The 18,483-nt window shown below is 46.1% G+C and overlaps 1 protein-coding gene across 5 annotated transcripts in view; it reads left to right on the top strand.

Moving 5' to 3' along the window:
* Positions 1-18,483, top strand: part of LOC119971962 (growth arrest-specific protein 2) — a 181,558-nt gene that overhangs the window by 35,108 nt on the left and 127,967 nt on the right. The gene's annotated exons all lie outside the window — the stretch shown is intronic.

Raw genomic sequence — 18,483 nt, 5'->3', positions numbered from 1 at the left:
ATGTCCTATGCACAAGAAACAAGCCAAATACAATCCAGCCAATTACCACCCTATCAGTCTACTTTCAATCATCAGCAAAGTAATGGAAGGGATCATCAACAGTTCTATCAAGTAGCATTTAAACTCAGCAATAACCAGCTGACCTTATAACAGGCTTGGTTCAAACAAGGACAAAATAGTGGAACTCCAGAGGTGATGGGCGAGTGACTACCCTTGATATCAAGGCAGCATTTGACAGAGTATAGCACCAAGGAACTCTAGTAAAACTGGAGTTAATGGGAATCAGGTATAAAACTCTCTGCTGCTTGAAGTCATACCTGGCACAAAGGAAGATGGTTGTGGTGGTTGGACGTTATTCATCTCAGTTCCAGGATATCACTGCACAAGTTCCTCAGGATAGTGTCCGAGGCCCAACCATCTTCAGCTGCTTCATCACAGAACTTCCTTCCCTCATAAGATCAGAAGTGGGGATGTTTGCAGATGACTGCACAATGTTCAGCACCATTCCTAACACTGGAACAGTTCATCCAAATGTGGAAAGATCTGGCGAATATCCAGCCTTGTTATGACAAGTTGCAAGTAACATTCACGCCACTCAAGTGCCAGGATTTGATCATCTCCAACAGGGGAGATTCCAACCCCCCCCTTGACATTCAATGGCATTGCCACCACTGAATGCTCCACTATCAAAACCCTGGGAATTACCATTGACCAGAAATGAACTGGACTAACCATCTAAATACTGTGACTACCAGAGTCGGTCAAAGGCTAGCAATCCTGTGGCGGATAACTCACCTGACACCCCAAAAACTGAAGAGTGTCCACCACCTACGAGGCACAAGTCAGGCATGTGATGGAATATTCTCCACTTGCCTGCATGAGTGCAGCTCCAATAATACTCAAGGAGCTCGACTGCATCCAGCAAAAAACAGCCGACTTGATTGCTAATCTTTCCACAAACATTCAATCCCTCCACCACTGGTGAACAGTGGCAGCCATGCGTACTGTTTACACGTTCACTGCAGGAAATTACCAAAGCCCCTTAAACAGCATCTTACAAGTCCACGACCACTTCCTTCTGGAAGGACAAGAGCAGCAGATACCTGGGGTCCTCACCAAATGGAGGTGCCACTCCAAGTCACTCACCATCCTGACTTGGAAATATATCACCGTTCCTTCACTGTCGCTGGATCAAAATCCTGGATATTCCTCCCTACTGTGGGTGTAACTGCACATCATGGACTGCAGCGGTTCAAGAAGGCGCTCAGCACCACCTTCTGAAGGGTAACTAGGGATGGGCAATAATACTGGCCTGGCCAGCGACACCCACATCCCGTAAATGAATAAAAAAAACAACCATGGGTTTTCTACCTTCAGGCTTCCTAGGATATCCTGGGCTTTCCATCATTCTTAAATTGATCTGCATCTGTAGTAGGTTCAGGCCCAGCATTGGTACTATGATGTGGGAATAATGCTTTTGGTTTCCCCTTTCACTTAGCCATGAACCACTCATTGGGCATACCAGGGTAGGGACTACCTGAAGACAGCTGGTGGAATAGGCTCTCCCAGCAGGTTGCAGTTGCAGCAAGAAATTGGGCCATTCGACCTATTAAATCTGCTGCACCATTCAATCACGGCTGATATGTTTCTCATCCCCATTTTCCTGCCTTCTCCCCATAATCCCTGATCCCCTTATTAATCAAGAATCTATCTATCTCTGTCTTAAAGACACTCAGTGATTTGGCCTCCACAGCCTTCTGCGGCAAAGAGTTCCACAGATTCACCACCCCCTGGCTGGAGAAATTTCTCCCCACCTCAGTTATAAAGGATCATCCCTTCAGTCTGAGGCTGTGCCCTCGGGTTGTATTTTCTCCTACTAGTGGAAACATGCTCCCCATGTCCACTCTATCCAGGCCCCCGCGGCGATTCTCCGCCGACAACTGGCCGAGTTCCCACCGGCATGGTTCACTCATGGTTCCATCCAGCGGGAGTTCGGAGTGGTGGCTGTGGACCCAGTCCGCGGCTGCCCTGGTGGGGGGGAGCGGGGGGGATCCGTCACCGTGGGGTGGGGGGGGGGGGTGGGCTCCAGAACGGGCAGGCTCGCGATCGGGGGCCACCGATCAGCGGGCACGCGCGATCTGGGGAGGGGGGGTGGGGCTTATATTGTTGGGGCCGCCATGTCGCGCGGACCAGCGGCCGGAAGTGCAGGGCCCCGTATCGGCAGCCGGAGCTGCGCGGAGCACTCCGGGGCCCTGCTAGCTCCCTGCAAAATGGAATATCACTCCAAACTTTCTTCAGGAAAGTTTCAGAGTGATTCGCGCCTGTTGTCTCGCTGGTGTGGGGACATAGCCCCATTATCAGAGAGTTCCGCCCTATAGGTCTATATTTTCATGTCTGTGTTGACCATGGGAACCTTTTAAAGTCCTCTGACCAAAATGACTAATGTAACCTTTCAAATTCAGTTTTTGTTTGATTTGAATCATATTTAGAGGTCAGGTAAATGTTGTAATGCTTTCTGATCTCAGAGATTGTACTCTCTGGTCATTTCTAACCTTTTGTATCAGATTAAAGAAGCTTAGGAAAGGTGATGAAATTAGAAAGATACATGGAGGAGGAAGAATTGCCCTGGCTGCTCTGTAATTGCATTCAAAACAAAAATCTTTACCATCTTTTTCAATATAACGATTAGCAATTCTGTTGTTAAGAATTGGGTAACATTAAAATTAAAAACACAGTAAATCAGTGAGATGATTCTAGACAAATGATGAGATGTGAATTCACCTGTCAGTGGAAAACAAATATTTTAGATAAGTGACCAGTGAACACAATGGAGCTTACAGATGTGATAACATCAAAGTGGAGAGTTAAGGAAATGGACATGCACATGCCAAAAGCTAACTCCACAGGGTAAATAATATCAAAGGGAAAGAAACAGTATAACTGCAGAACCCTAACTGGAGAGAGAGAGAGTATGAGGAAGACAGCTAACGCCAGAACTGAATCGAGCTGCAGATATATTCCCTGGAAAGAAGCAGCCATTTTCCGTCTTTGCTGAACCTGAAGACTATTTCCCAGACCTGGCAACCTTAACCTGGTTGTGGTAATTACTTGCTGGATTTAGCTGAGAAGGTTGCTTCAAATTAAGTGTTGTTTGGGGAAATAGATGTCTCAGAGTTCAGGTAAACGTAGACAGTTGGGGACCAAGGGATAGTTTCATGTAAAATTATGTGTGTATACTTAAGTGTCTTATGGTCCTTCTTGTCATGTGAATTTTTGTTCTAAGTTAAAAAATGCTCTTTATTGATTGTTCACATAATGACGGGACTGTTCCTTACTCGGTTGTACACCATTCCTCACATGAAGCCGAAAAAACACAAACACCACTATGAACCGGCGTTCTACATTGTCCAGTGTCCTAACCCTTACTTTATCCTTCTAGGATTTAGGATACCCTCGCATTTAGTATCAGTTTTGGTTCGTAACACTTGATTACTTAGTAAAAGCAGTCTTGCTAGGTCATATTTTCTTATGATCATACAAAAACAATTAAAGGCTCAAATCCCTAGATTGGGAGAATTCAGAGAGCTGGAACAGGTGATTTCCTTACATATGTAAAATTCTATGAACTAGTTTTTACAATATGAGATTCAGACAGTCCGGCATCACCTTATGCTTCTTCATGAAATGGTCTTCGTTTTGTCATATCTGTTGCTGTTTCCAGATATTCCCATGTCATATATGCGGCAGCAGACACCTGCGGCAGCAAAAAATTTGGTGTTCTGCCTCTGGTCTACCAGTATGTTGAAGAAGCATTTTGGAGTATAGGTTTTTATCGTACCAGGAGCAGGTGACCATTAAACTACTGCATTGGTAACAATTAATCAGGTTCACTGATATCCTCTGGGGAAAGAAATCTGTGTCCAGACCTACAGTAATGTAGTTGACTCTTAATTGCCCTCTGAAATGATGTGGCAAACTACTCAGTTGTATCTCAAGGACAATTAGGGATGGAGAATAAATGTTGACAGTGCCGCCCACATCCCATAAATTAATGGGGAAAGAAATGTTACATATTGGGGTACAAGTCTTCTGTCGCAGCAGTCTGAACAGTGCTGTGATATTCTCCAAATGGACAGGACATCCGCTATCATTCCAATGCAGGTGCCTGTGCATTTAGTATATACTCCACAGTGCACTGCAGTGCTTTGAAGCCTTTCTGCATTACTCTGCAGATGCCTCTGGTGACTCCTGCACACTAACGGTCATTTTTTGCAGGTTTCTGTGAACAAACTGAAATGACATCAGAAGACAACTGTGCTTGAAAAGTAATGATTGTTTTTTAATAAGCTGGGCCTATGATATCTAAATCTCCAGGCTCTGCAATTGATGAAAGATATGACTCTTTGGCCAGCATGTTTTCTACTCCAATTGTCACATGTTTCTTCTTTCTAATGCTGACCGATTCAGGCAGGATGTATGGACCTTAGATGTATCTCATAGGCTAAGTTTATCTGCCCTGTTGCTTGTGGCAGGTGGTCAAAGTAAGGCAATGTGTTGTCCTGCTTGGGCCACTGTGTGGTGAATGTAATATGATAATTCACACTATGTCTTTGTAAGCGCAGTAGCGTTATCCGACCACTAGGGGGAGTAGCTCTGGGACTGCTCAGGAGCTTGTACAGGGCTCCACCCTTGGCTCCGCCCATGACTCCTCCCCCTAGTGCTGCTGTATAAATACCCTTGTCCAGAGTCAGCCTGCAGTTCACTGAGAGTTCGTCAACGGGTACAGGCTGGCTCTGTAGTAAGCCGATTAAAGCCTATATTCATATCGGAAACACGTGTCTGGTGAATTGATGGTTCCATCACACTGTCTGTGCGGAGTTTGCACGTTCTCCTGGCGTCTGCATGGGTTTCCTCCGGATGCTCCAGTTTCCTCCAACAAGTCCCGAAAAACGTGCTTGTTGGGTGAATTGAACATTCTGAATTCTCCCTCTATGCACTTGAACATACGCCAGAGTGTGGCGACTAGGGGATTTTCACAGTAACTTCATTGCATTGTTAATGTAAGCCTACTTGTGACAATAATAAAAGATTATTATTATTACTAAAATCTTTGTTTCTTGAAGGCGTCTGTGTCTTCTGACTGGATCATGTAAAATACCTGTAGAAACCAAAGAAGAATACATTAGAATATTAGTTGCATGACACCATGATTATATGTAGTGTCAGTTGGATCAGTAGTAGCCTTCTTGATTTTGATTCAAAAGGTCATGGGTAGTGGGTCATAAGTTGAAGCCTAAATATAGGCACGAGCAGGCAGGTTATGCCGACCACTTGGTTAGTCGTGGGCTTGTGAAGTTACGTCATTTTAAACGTGATTTCAAGAACATGTGGCTGCTTTCCTAAATTTAACTAGGAACTTGCATATGAGCACCTTAATGTGTATCAGAAAGGGAAATATGAGTTACAGAGAGCCAACTACAATTAAAGTTTAAAATAAAAGCAAATTACTGCGAAAGCTAGAATCGGAAACAAAAACAAAAAATATTGGACAATCTCAGCAGGTCTGACAGCATCTGTGGTGAAAGAAGAGAGATAATGGGCACGATCTAACAAAACAAAACAGTCCGTTCTGGGTGGGTCTAACGGGGCCGAGTGCTCCCGACCCCGCTATCTAACGGCAGTGTTTTTTTCCAAGCCTCAGAGGGGAACGCCCTGGAGAGGCCACACTCAGTCGTTGAGTCACTGCAATGATGAGCTCTGCTTGGCAGTGCAAAATGGCACTCCAATCTCTCAACCCTCCCCCCCCTCCGTTGCGGCGTGCGGACTCCCCCAAAGCCCCAACTCACCTGTTGCAGATTCTAGATCCCCCCCCCCCCCCCCCCCCCCCCCCCTCCCTCCCACACTCCATCAAGTATAGTAGGGCACCCCCTGATCTGATCCCTTTCATGGGCAAAATGCCTCCTGGGCACATTGGCACTGCCATACCGGTGACACTGCCAGGGTGCCAAGTTGGCACTGCTTTAATGCCAGGCTGGCTGTGCCACGGTGCTTGGGTGGCACCATCAGTGACAGCGCACCACCCTGCTCAGATTCGAACCACGCAGGGGCCTCCGATTGCCTGGGAGACCCCTCCAAGTGCCGTTCTGCCCGGTCCCCGTTTGTGGGGACCAACGCTAAATGGTGTCCGGCTGGGGCCTCCTCGGCAAGGCTGGTAGATCCCAGACGTTGGTTAGATCTGGCATCGGTAAAGCTCACTTAACTATGCCCATTGTGGGTGGGATCCAGATCGTAACATCTTGCAAGATTTTGTTAGATCTTGCGTGGTCCAACGACCGTCGGGAATCCTGGAAGAAGTCTCTTGTTGGGTCTACCAGCAACGCCCCGTCCCAATTCTAGCGGCCGGTAAATCACACCCAATGTTTTGAATTGGATGACTCTTTGTCAAAGAGTTACCCAGTCATCCATCTGACAAAGAGTCATCCAGACTGTAAACTTTAGCGGCCCTCATTGCAATTAAAGTTTGCTGGTTGAGTAAAAATAATTTGTGGCGTTATTTGAAGGTATGCCAAACAGACTGTACAATTTGGGGCATATATAAAAGAATTGACAATCTAATTCCATACAGTGTCACATGATTGCTTGATAAAGCTGCAAACCACATGTATAGCATAGTTATTCCAAAATCCTCCACAGCACATACCCTGTCCCTTGCCATTTATTGTTACTTATTACACATAGATTTCCCATTCAAGCAGATAAAAATGGGAACTATATTGGGACGAAGAATGTGAGAGAATATGTGTGCCCATCTGTGGGACTCTTATTTTACCTTCTAATAAGAATTGGTAGTCCGGCCGTTGGGAGGTATCGAAAATACAACTTTATTACTGTTAATTATTCACTTGAATACTGAATAAAAACTTAGAAACTAAAAAATATCAAACAATATACAAAAAAGTAAAGCACATGGCAAAAGGCATTCAGTATAAAAATAAATCGCTTCAAACACAAATAAACAGATAGATCATTCAAGAATTCCAGAACAAAGACCTCGACCATGAGGTCCTACTTTTAAGGGAATTCTTATCTCTGTTTTAGTCCCTCATTTATTTTCATTGGCTTCTAATTCTCAGCTGAGACCTCCTGGTTTGTTCAAATGAATGTCTGTAACTTAGAGCATGATTTGTTAATCAAACATTGGACATTACTTAAGATTGACTGGTGCCTATCAAAACTAGCTTAGCATCTGCGTACGCAGTCTTAGGAAAATTATTGAATATTTGTCCCACACTTTCCATGTTATATGGCGGAGACCTTGCTTGAACTGATTAGTTGATTAGACTGAGAACAATACATTCTTAGTCCTGAATACACTGGAATACAAGGGTTAATTCAATATCTGAGACAATGACTGAATTCCCACAGCCAAGGCACTTTTAATAGTTTTACCTTCTAGCTACATGCATTCAACTAACACCTATATGAATAAAACTATGAATAAAGCTAGACTCTATCACCAACCCTGAGACTCTGGACATGCAGCCATCTTTTGTCAGTGATGTGCTTGGTGCCATATTTGGTGGGTCAAGGGACAAAGGCATTCCCATTCCCTTTTGAAAACATTATCTGTTGATGCCATATAGCTTGCCCTTCGTGCACTGTTCACCAGAAATGCATGTGATGCCCAAAGAGCAATGATAGCAGTGAGTGAGCATGCATTACTGGCCACCATGTATCTGAGTCACAGCCATTCCAGTGTTGGTAGCTTTGTGAGTGCTTGGTGATCTAGTGCTGATTAAGGAACATAAAAGTATGAAATAAGATAGACCAATCAACATAGCTCCTTGCATGTACAATTTGTGCCATTATGAACTTCTAAAATTTCCTTAAAGTCAAATGGAAGCGGATAACAATAGGGAAAACCTTTTTTATTATTAATTAATGGGGTGTGAGCATTGCTCGCTGGGCCAGCATTTGTTGCCATCCCTAATTGTCATTGTAAAAACGATATGAGCTTCCTTCTTGAACCACTGCAGTCCACAGGGTCTCCCCACAGTGCTGTTTGGGAGGGAGTTCTACTTTATGACCCGGTGACAGCGAAGGAGTGGCAACATATTTCCAAGTCAGGATGGTGAGTGGCTTGGAGGGGAACTTGCAGGTGTTGGTGTTCCCATGTGTCTGCTGCCCTTGGCCTTCTAGATTGTAGCCGTTGTGGGTTTTGGAGCCTTGTGAGTTCCTACAGTGTATCTTGTGCAAAGTCCACATTGCTGCCATTCTGCGTCGGTGGTAGAGTGATTGTATGTTTGAGCATGGGGTGCCAATCAAATGGACTGCTTTGTCCCAGATGGTGTCAAGCTTCTTGAGTGTTGTCAGAGCTGACTCATGCAGGCAAGTGGAGAGTATTGCATCACACTCTTCAATGTCATTGAATGTCAAGAGATAATGGTTAGAGATGGTCATTGCCTGGCACTTGTATGGCATGAATATTACTTGCCACTTGTCAGTCCAAGCTTGGATATTGTCCAATTCTTGCTGCTTTGGGACATGGATTGCTTAAGTACCTGAGGAGTCGTGAATGACACTGCGCATTGTGCAGTCATCAGCGAACCTTCCCGCCTCTGATCTTATGATGGAGGAAGGGCAATGTTGAAGCAGCTAAAGGTGGTTGGGCCTGGGACACTATCAGCTCTGGAGTTCAGCTCGTTTCACCATGTTAACATAGGCTGTAATGGGGTCATCAGCTGAGTGATATTGGCGGAACCCAACTGAACATCAGTGAGCAGGTTATTGCTAAGCAAGTGCAGTTTGATAGAACTGTTGTTGACCCATTCCATAATTTTACTGATGATCAAGAGTACACTGATGGACTGTTAATTGGTTAGGTTGGATTTGTCCTGCTGTTTGTGTATAGGAGATACCTGGGCAATTTTCCACATTGCTGGGTAGATGCCAGTGATATAGCTGTACTGAAACATCTTTCCTATGGATGCGGCAAGTTCTGGAGCACAATTTCCAGAATAATATCAGAGTCCATAACCTTTGCAGTGTCCAGTGCATCCAGCTGTTTCGTGGGGTGTGCATCATGGGGAGTGAATCAAGTAAGCTGAAGATTGACATCTGTGATCCTGGGGACCTCCAGAGGAGGCCGAGATGGATCATTCACTCGAGTTGTTGCTTCATGAGATTGACACCTCATTTTTAAATATGCATGGTATTGCTCCCTCCACCTCTCTTCGCTGAACCAGGGTTGATCCCTTGCTTGGTGGGGGGCCTGGGAGGTTGGCAGGGTGGGGGGGGGGGGGGGGGGCGGTATGTGGTAATCAGCGGGTGCTTTCTTTCCCCATGTTTGATCTGATGACATGAGACTTCGCGTGGGCTGGAGTCAATGTTGTGGACTCCCAGGGCAACATCCTCCTGATTGTATATCACTTGGCCGCTACCTATGCCAGGTTTGTCCTGCCGTTGGGACAATACAGACCCAGGGATGGAAATGGTGGTGTCTGGGACATTACTTGTAAGGTCTGATTCCATAAGTATGACTCTCTCAGGCTGTAGCCTGACTAGTTTGTGAGACAGCTCTCCTAACTTTGGCACATGCCACAATATGTTAATAAGCAGGAGATTGCATGGTTGACGAGGCTGAGTTTGCTGTCGTTTTCAGTGCCTAGGTTGATGTCAGGTAGTCCGTCTAATTTCATTTGTTATTGGCTTTGTGGCGGCTTGATACAACTGAGGCCATTTCAGAGTCAATCACATTGCTGTGGATCTGGAGCCACATGTTGGCCAGACCAGGTAAGGACGGCAGATTTTATTCCCAAGAGTGAACCGCATGGTTCCATGGTCATCATTAAATACTTAAATACCAGGTCCTGCAACTTCCTGAGAGTAGAATGGGTGGGTGTGGGTTGGATCAGAGGTAGGGGGCTCTGTCTGGAGGGCAGGGGTTGGGGGTCAGTCCGGGAGGGGAATCGGACCAGGAAGGATGGGGAAAGGGTTGGACTGGTGGGGGTCAGTCTGGGAGGGCTCAGCCCAGCAGGGGGTGGGGTGAGGTTGTACAAGAGGAGGATTTGAACCAGAAAGGGGGTGGTTGGGTCGGACAAGGAAGGGGTTCGGACCGGAGAGGTTGGATGGTGGGATGTGGCAGGCCGGGAAGCGAAGGGGTGGGGGGAGGATCCTGGTCAGTTTGGTGTTGGGGTGTGTGGGGGATCTGCTGGGGGAGCTGTATGTGTGCGGGTGTCCACTGCAAGACTCGGTCCAGTATTTAAAATAGTCACTCTGGAGTTGGAAGCGATTTGTTTTCCTTCCAACTCTTTCAGAGTAACTATCAAGGTAAAACTGGCAGAACCAAAGAACAAGAACAAAGAACAATTCACCACAGGAATAGGCCCTTTGGCCCTGCAAGCCTGTACCGGATACCAACTTGGCCAAAACCCTCCGAAGTTAGTGATTTTAATGGCTGCTGTTAGTTGGTTCCCAGTGCAGCACAATTATCCAGTGGAAGTTAGCGCTCCTGGACAATTGTCAGGAATTGCCCTTATGTGGGAACTTCCTAGAGCAATTCCCTAGCGCATATTTGTGGTACCCCCGAAATGCGATGCTGAGGAACCAGGAGGTTATGGGCCCAGATTCTGTTAGTATTGATTCATCGCCTGCTGTGGTTGGATTCAAAGTTGCGTCTCCCGAGCATAACCCTGGGTCTCTGGATACTTGTCCGCTATGCTCCCACCTCCAAACTTTGAGATAAAGACCCTTGAAGTTTCTCTCTGTTCCATAACGTTGTTATAATATTAACATGACAAAGTTCAATCTTAACTCCATACATTTTACAGATTATGATTTGGTGATTGAAATTTCAATGTATTATTTGAGCATTGTTGTCAATACTTATCTATGTAACTTCCCTTGCTTTTCTAAAGCAAATAGCCATTCAACACCTTTTCACAACATTAATCATCATTATCTGTTCTCATTGGAAATATATTACATCTCTTGCTGCTCTTTGGAAAATTTGTTTCAATCTTCATCCATGTTTAAGTAACAGTTTCAGTATTTCTAGTCTACACATCAAAATCTCAACTAAATATCCTTTGAATGGCAAATATCATTCACAAATTATAAATCCTGAATTTATATTGAATTTAGCTCAGAACTCAACTTCAGATTTTCCAATATTTTGACTTAAGTGATTTTCAGTCAAATGGAATAGACTTTCTATTCAGCTAATATAAATTGTTTCAATTTATAACTCAATATCCTTGGGATAAATCCCAGTAATTAATTAGACTCACTGATAACAGTATCACATTAACTGACAGCATCCGTACTGTAATTCGTTGAGATCTTTTCCAAATGCTGTCCATTTTCCCATTCTTAGTCACCTGGCCACAGTGTTTGATACCTTTAGGAAATTTTGTAGTATTATTCCAGAAGCATTTTCTGTTTCCCGTTTTAATAACTTGGAGTGTTAAGTGTTACATCATTGCAATCCTATTATTGCCAGCAGGTGGTGCAGTGGTTAGCACTGCTGCCTCACAGCGCCGAGGTCCCTGGCTCTGGGTCCCTGTCCTTGTGGAGTCTCCCCGTGTTTGTGTGGGTTTCGCCCCCACAACCCAAAGATGTGCAGGGTAGGTGGTTTGGCCACGCTAAATTGCCCTTTAAATGGGAAAATGAATTGGATACTCTAAATTTATAAAGAAAAAAAATTGCACTCCTATTATCTATGTGAGAAGTAAATATTTCTTCAGATTCCTTGAGCTGTCAATCACAAGCTGCTTGTATATTTCCCGGTCCTTCCTTCGAAAATATTCCCTTGTTAGTTTTGGTTGTTTTTTGGATAATATCCAGTCTTCATTACAGTTTGAAGCCTATTGTTTTTAAAATAATCATTCTTGGTCAATGGGCTGGATTCTCCCTCCTCCAACTGCATGTTTTTCAGCGGGCACTATTTTCTGGCAGCGGGATTCTCTGTTCCCGCCCGTGTCAATAGGATTTCCCATTGAAGACACTCCACTCCGCCGGGAGTCCTGTGGGCGGGGATGTGTTGCCAGTGGGAACACAGAATCCAACGTCCGCAGAATTCCGTCTTATAGCCAATTTTAAGTCCCTGGCAGTCCAGTGCTAATATGCACTCAAACACTTGCTTTAACGATGGACTTGTGCCCAAGTAGCTGGTGGTTTCGTGGAAGTTTCTTATTAGCTTGATCTTAACTTTCCATTTAGCCTTGGAGGTCCTCGGCGGAACTTTCCATTCCTGAGACTAAGGGCGCAAACCTCAGGCCGCATTGGGCTCTCGCTTGAGTGCAGTGCGGCCAGTGAATGCTGGGAATGCCCTCCAGCGAGGCTCCCGACAGCCTACACGCCACCCAAGATTCTCCGGAGTCCCGCGAGATGTCGGATTCGGAAACCCGCCCCAAACCTACTTATGACCCACCTGCGCGGGATCCACTGGACTCCCGCGATTCACCGGCCTCCCCAGGGAGCCGGCTGCTGATCAGTGCTAGTCCAATCAAAGGTGGAACAGGTAGAACGGCACCGGGGGGCGGTGGCGGGGGGGGGGGGGGGGGGGGGGGTTGTCTCCTGGGTCACCAGAGACCCCAGGATGGTCAGGGTAAGTGCAGAGTGTCTCCCTGCCCCCCCCCCCCCCTGAAATCTGGACACCTTGGCACTGCACAGCTGGAACCTTGGAAATGCCACCCTGGCACTGCCAAGGCGCCCAATGGCATTGCCAAGCCAGCAGGAGCACTGTCTGGGTGCCAGGGTGGCAATGTAAGCCTGTCCGAGTGCCAGGGTGGCACTGCCAAGGGCGAGGGGGGCCTTTCCCATGAAATGTGGGTGGAGGGGGGGGTTTCAAGAGTGGGAGAGTGCAGGGCAGGTAAGTAGGGGCCTCCAGGAAGTTGGGGGTTGATGGGTGGGGTTCCTGGAAGGGAGTGGGTGCTGTCAGGGGCTTGAGGTACCTGAAAAGGGGGGCCCTAGGACCCCATAGCTGGTATCCTCATTTGGGGGGTGTGTGGGGGTGGCATTGCCCATGGGTGGGGGGGTGTAGTGGACCCACAAGCTCACTTAGAGATCGGGGCACCCTTTCAACATGGCGGCCTAGTCCCCAGTGCTCAAAAAATAAGTGTGGCTAAACCGTTGAGAGACTCACCAGGGCCCAAAAAAAGTGCCTAAGTGTCATTGAATAGCAGTGGGGAACTCGCCAGCAGAGCCGGAAGGTACTCCCTGAAAAACCCACCACAAATTAACTTTTGTGCCCTAAGTGTTGACACCGGGGCAGGATTCATGGACATCATGACAGCAAACTGGCGCCACACCTGGACCGATTCAGCGACTGTTGAGGGACTAGCACCGGCGCTACGTGGAACACAATTGATTCCAATAAGAAACGGCGCAGGATTCGCTGGGTCTGTGATTGACACTCGGGAGGCTGACAAGCTGCAGCCTTGTATACACACTTCACTCCCTGCATACACCATCCCAGCTAATAAGATAGCACTGATTGTGTTGGAGCGCATCCATCCCTTCTGATGGGTTGCCTGGGGCCAGAGGGCACCTAGAGGGGTGACCTGGGGGGGACACCCATACGCCCTGTGGCCCTAAGTGCACAGTGGGCAGTTGGCGGCATGCGCAGCTGCATGGCTGCCTTGCCGGCCGCGCGGCAATGGTGTTCCGTGCCTGGCCACCCTGATCCCCCAGCCCACCTCCAGGCCACCCCCCGCTACTCAGCCCAGCCCTGGCAGAAACCCCCCCCCCGGCCAGCGGCACAACTGTCAACAAACTATGGTGATGTTGGACACTCTCTGTACCCCCCCCCCCCCCCCCCTCCCCCCCCCTCTCTTTCTCTCAGCAATCACGATGCCTGTTTCATGATTTTTAAAAGCACAAATGAACCTCATCGTCAGGAATTCACCCCAGTGAAGTCGGAGCATCGCGGAGGCCCGGAAGAATACCGGGTCAGACCCGCTATGATATGCCAATGGCGTTTACTGCACGTGCAGAGTGGAATGCATTGACGCCGCTGTCGAGGCACCGGCGAATTGCGGTTTGGCATGAAACCAGCCACGATTTTGGTGTCAAAACCGATTTGCCGTCCAGTCGCGTTTCCCGATGGAGAATCTCCCCCCCCCCCCCCCCCCCCACCCGGGTCTGGAATCCATATTTTTGCAAATAATTTATTTTGTACTCATCTGAGTGAAGGATAGTTGCGCTTGCACCTGGTAATTTTCCCCGTTGACAACAGTGAACAGTTGCATGTTAAATGTAGCTTCAACTCTGCTTAAGGGCAGCACGGTGGCACAGTGGTTAGCATTGCTGCCTACGGCGCTGAGGACCTGGGTTCGAATCCCGGCCCTGGGTCACTGTCCGTGTGGAGTTTGCACGTTCTCCCCGTGTCTGCGTGGGTTTCACCCCCACAACCCAAAGATGTGCAAGATAGGTGGATTGGCCACTCTAAATTGCCCCTTAATTGGAAAAAATCATTGGGTACTCTAAATTTATTTAAAAAAAACTCTGCTTAACACTTTGATATGATAAGATAAAGATGATAGCTCATTGCGACACGATGCTACCTCCGGAAAGAAAGTTTTTGAAATCAATGATGGGCAGCAGGAGGCACAAATTAGACCTTTAAAAAAAAGGGCAGCACGGTAGCATTGTGAATAGCACAATTGCTTTACAGCTCCAGGGTCCCAGGTTCGATTCTGGTTTGGGTCACTGTCTGTGCGGAGTCTGCACATCCTCCCCGTGTGTGTGTGGGTTTCCTCCGGGTGCTGCGGTTTCCTCCCACAGTCCAAAGATGTGCAGGTTAGGTGGATTGGCCATGATAAATTGCCCTTAGTGTCCAAAATTGCCCTTAGTGTTGGGTGGGGTTACTGGGTTATGGGGATAGAGTGGAGGTGTTGACCTTGGGTAGGGTGCTCTTTCCAAGAGCCGGTGCAGACTTGATGGGCCGAATGGCCTCCTTCTGCACTGTAAATTCTATGAAGAGTTTTTCGCTTAATTTCCCACACTGGACATTCTGCGCTGTCTCTTAACAGATTGCCAATTCAGTGTCAAATTATGGGCAATTGCGATCAAGGAGTACGAAAACTCAGAAGTGAGTTTAAATTATTCAAGACTAATTTCGGAAAGGACCCCGATAATCAGGAGGGAGAGGAAATTTTTATCCCATCACTTGGGGCAGATAAAAGGCCGAGCACTAATAGACTGTATTATCTAATCCCCAGGTTTCCAATGCAGTTTGTAACGTAACTATAATAGCTTCTCACTGTTCCATTTCATATGCATTACAGTGTTTGGTATCATAGAAACCAAATAAAAACCCTCGACATGCCTCTCATTTTAACACCTCTCAATATATAATTCCATAGAAATGTTGGAGAGTATTTATTAGATATTGTAAATACATATATTTGTATTTGGACACATTCTTGTAACCAAACCTTTCATGTGTAAAGAGGAAATGTCTTTGCATCCAAGATTTACTCCACAACCTCCACTGAATTAAAACGTCTATCTTTAACCAGCCCTCTCAGAAACTGGAAATTAATCACAATTCATTGAATGTCTTAGGAAACTGAATACCACTGAAAGTGAAAGACTTTCACTTAAGAGGAGGAAGGGGCTCGTAACTGGGGAACAGCTGTAACTAAGACAAAAAATTAGTTAATTGTCCCAATTATTTTATTCTTTATACTAAATTATTTCAAGTAAGATCACTACCAAAGTAATGTTATGAATTAAATTCCAGTCAACAATACTTAAATGCATAATCAGTTTTTGGTATTTAAATTGAACTGGCTGTTTTGTTTTCTCCTATTTGATGGTAGCATGCATTTCTGTAAAGAATGAAATTACCTTCAGCAGGAATGAAATGCAGGCAGCTGAAAGTTGACACTTTATAAATTTTTGATTGCCTGCAGATGGGATAGGCAGCAAGCCAGCTCAAGACTGTTCAGTTAAACATAGATAAATAAATATAACTTTAGTGCATTATAAAGTAACTAAAAGTAATAGATTTAAAGATAGAAGAGGTGTCTTGAAATTATTTATAAATTATAGAACAAACAAAAAGAGCTAAGCAGTAATAGATAAGCTCCTTTTAATATGAATGACACTTTAATAGGCCCAAGTATTAAAATTTATTACCACCATTTCTCGGCAATATTTATTCTGGCTTTCATCCTGAAAGAGAATCCAAAAATGTGCAATGTGGAATGCACTTATTCAGGATGAGAATTTTTATTCTTGCTGTGTAGTCTCAAGGTAGATTTTTCACAACTATAGGAAATCAATTAAGCTTTGATTTTCAGCGAAGTCCAAAAGCATAAAGCCACATCATCTGGTTTTTGATTCTTTTTTTCCAAAGGAAACTTTATCTTATTATAGTCAAGAAAAAAACTTTGAAAATAATTTCTGATACTCACGAGTTTTTTATTTCTAAGTAGTCTACATTCTAAATATATAAGGTCATTCCTTCTAGACAGAAACTGAAACATTGCGCTGGGGTGCTCTTGATTTCTGTCTCAACATAGGGACAATAAAGCTTTGCAAAGGCAAGTGAAACTATTAGATATCAGTTTTACAAAAAAAGGTTGTGGTAAATTTGGACATTGTGATATTAACATTGTGCTAACTTGAATTTCCTGTATATTAGCATCACAACATTTTGAACTGCTCAAAAGTTGAATTAATACTGCACTGACTTCAAATAACAGCGAAAAATAAACAATATATAATTTCAATACATAGATACATAGAAGATAGGAGCAGGAGGAGGCCTTTTGGCTCTTCTAGCCCGCTCCGCCATTTATCACGATCATGGCTGATCATCCAACTCAATAGCCTAATCCTGCTTTCTCCCCATAACCTTTGATCCCATTCTTCCCAAGCGATATATCTAGCCGTCTCTTGAATATATTCAATGGGCTGGATTCTCCGCAGCCCGCAGAATCAACGTTTACGCCCGAATGGGGTCCGGCGCCGCTCCCGCGATTCTCCGGTCCCCAGAGAATCGCTCACACGCGAATTGCGAGGCGCAGCTGGAGGGCCATTGCCAGAGGCCCTCCCAATAATACTCTGGTCTCGACCAGCTGAGTTCCCAATGGTGTGGTTCTAACCATGTCTGGCCGGTCGGGACTCTCGCGTGGCGGCTGCGGTCTCAGTCCGCATCCGCCCTGGTGGGGGGAGGGGGGATCAAACACCGAGGGGGGCCTTATGGGCGGCCGGGGCGGCGATCGCGTGGGTCATATGGAGGGCAGATGGGTACCTTGTTTGTTGGTCCAAGTCCGCTGGCTGAGTCCGCCATCGCGTTCGGCGTGGCCGCTGGAGGCTGCCGCCATGCGCATGCGCGGACTCGGAACTGGAAGTACGGGCGCCCGTATCCGCAGCCAAAGCTGCGTGAAGCTCCCCGGGTCCCTGTCAGCCCCCTTGCAGGTAAGTGAATTGGTCATTTTTATTTTAGGAAAGTCTGGAGTGAAACGGCAGTGTTTTTACGCCATTGTGGAGACATAGCCCCATTTTTGGAGAATCCAGCCCAATGGTTTATCATCAACTACTTCCTGTGGTAATGAATTCCACAGGCTCACGACTCTTTGGCTGAAGAAATGTCTCCTCATCTGTGTCCAAAATGGTTTACCCTGAATTCTCAGACTGTGACCTCTAGTTCTGGGGACACCCATCTTTGGGAATATCTTCCATGCATCTACCCTGTCTAATCCTGTTAGAATTTTATAACTCTCTATGAGATCCCCCCTCATTCTTCTGAACTCCAGCGAGAACAATCCCAACCTAGTCAATCTCTCCTCATGTGACAGTCCCGCCATCCCTGGAATCAGCCGAGTAAACCTTCGCTGCAAAGTACAAGCAATAGATTTATCTACTATGTGGGCCATTAGGAATGAGCAACTGAATGAGGATAAATGCTATATTATTTTTCTTTGAATTGTATAAAGAATAATTCTGCATATTCATAAGCTATGAAGAGAAAATCTAGCTTTTTAAAACATTTGGTCATGGGATGTGAGCATCACTGACAAGGCCAGCATTTATTGCCCATCATGTGATATAGGTATACCAAACAGTGCTGTTCGGGAGGGTGTTTCCTGTTTTTGATCCAGAGACAATGAAGGAAGGATGATATAGTTCTAAGTCAAGATAGTGTATGGCTTGTAGGGGAACTTGCAAGTAGTGGTATTCCCATTAGCCTGTTGCCCTTGCTCTTCAAGTTGGTAGAGATCATAGGCGGGAATCTCCGGTCACTGACGCCAAAAATCGTGTTCGCCGGTCGGTCGGAGAATCAATGTTGGTGCTGAAATTGGGGGCGGCGCCGCTTTCGCGATGCTCCGCACCCTTCAAAACACACGGCGTATCGATGGCATCAGGACATTACCTGAGGCCCACCCCCCCGATGCTCCATTCCCGACCGGCCGGGTTCCCGACTGTCGGTCGAGTGTGCTATTTTCTGTCGGGAACTCGGTGTGGCGGCCG

Source organism: Scyliorhinus canicula, chromosome 9 (genome assembly GCF_902713615.1).
Source record: "Scyliorhinus canicula chromosome 9, sScyCan1.1, whole genome shotgun sequence".
Taxonomy (NCBI): Eukaryota; Metazoa; Chordata; class Chondrichthyes; order Carcharhiniformes; family Scyliorhinidae; genus Scyliorhinus; species Scyliorhinus canicula.
This window is presented reverse-complemented; position numbering and strand designations above follow the sequence as displayed.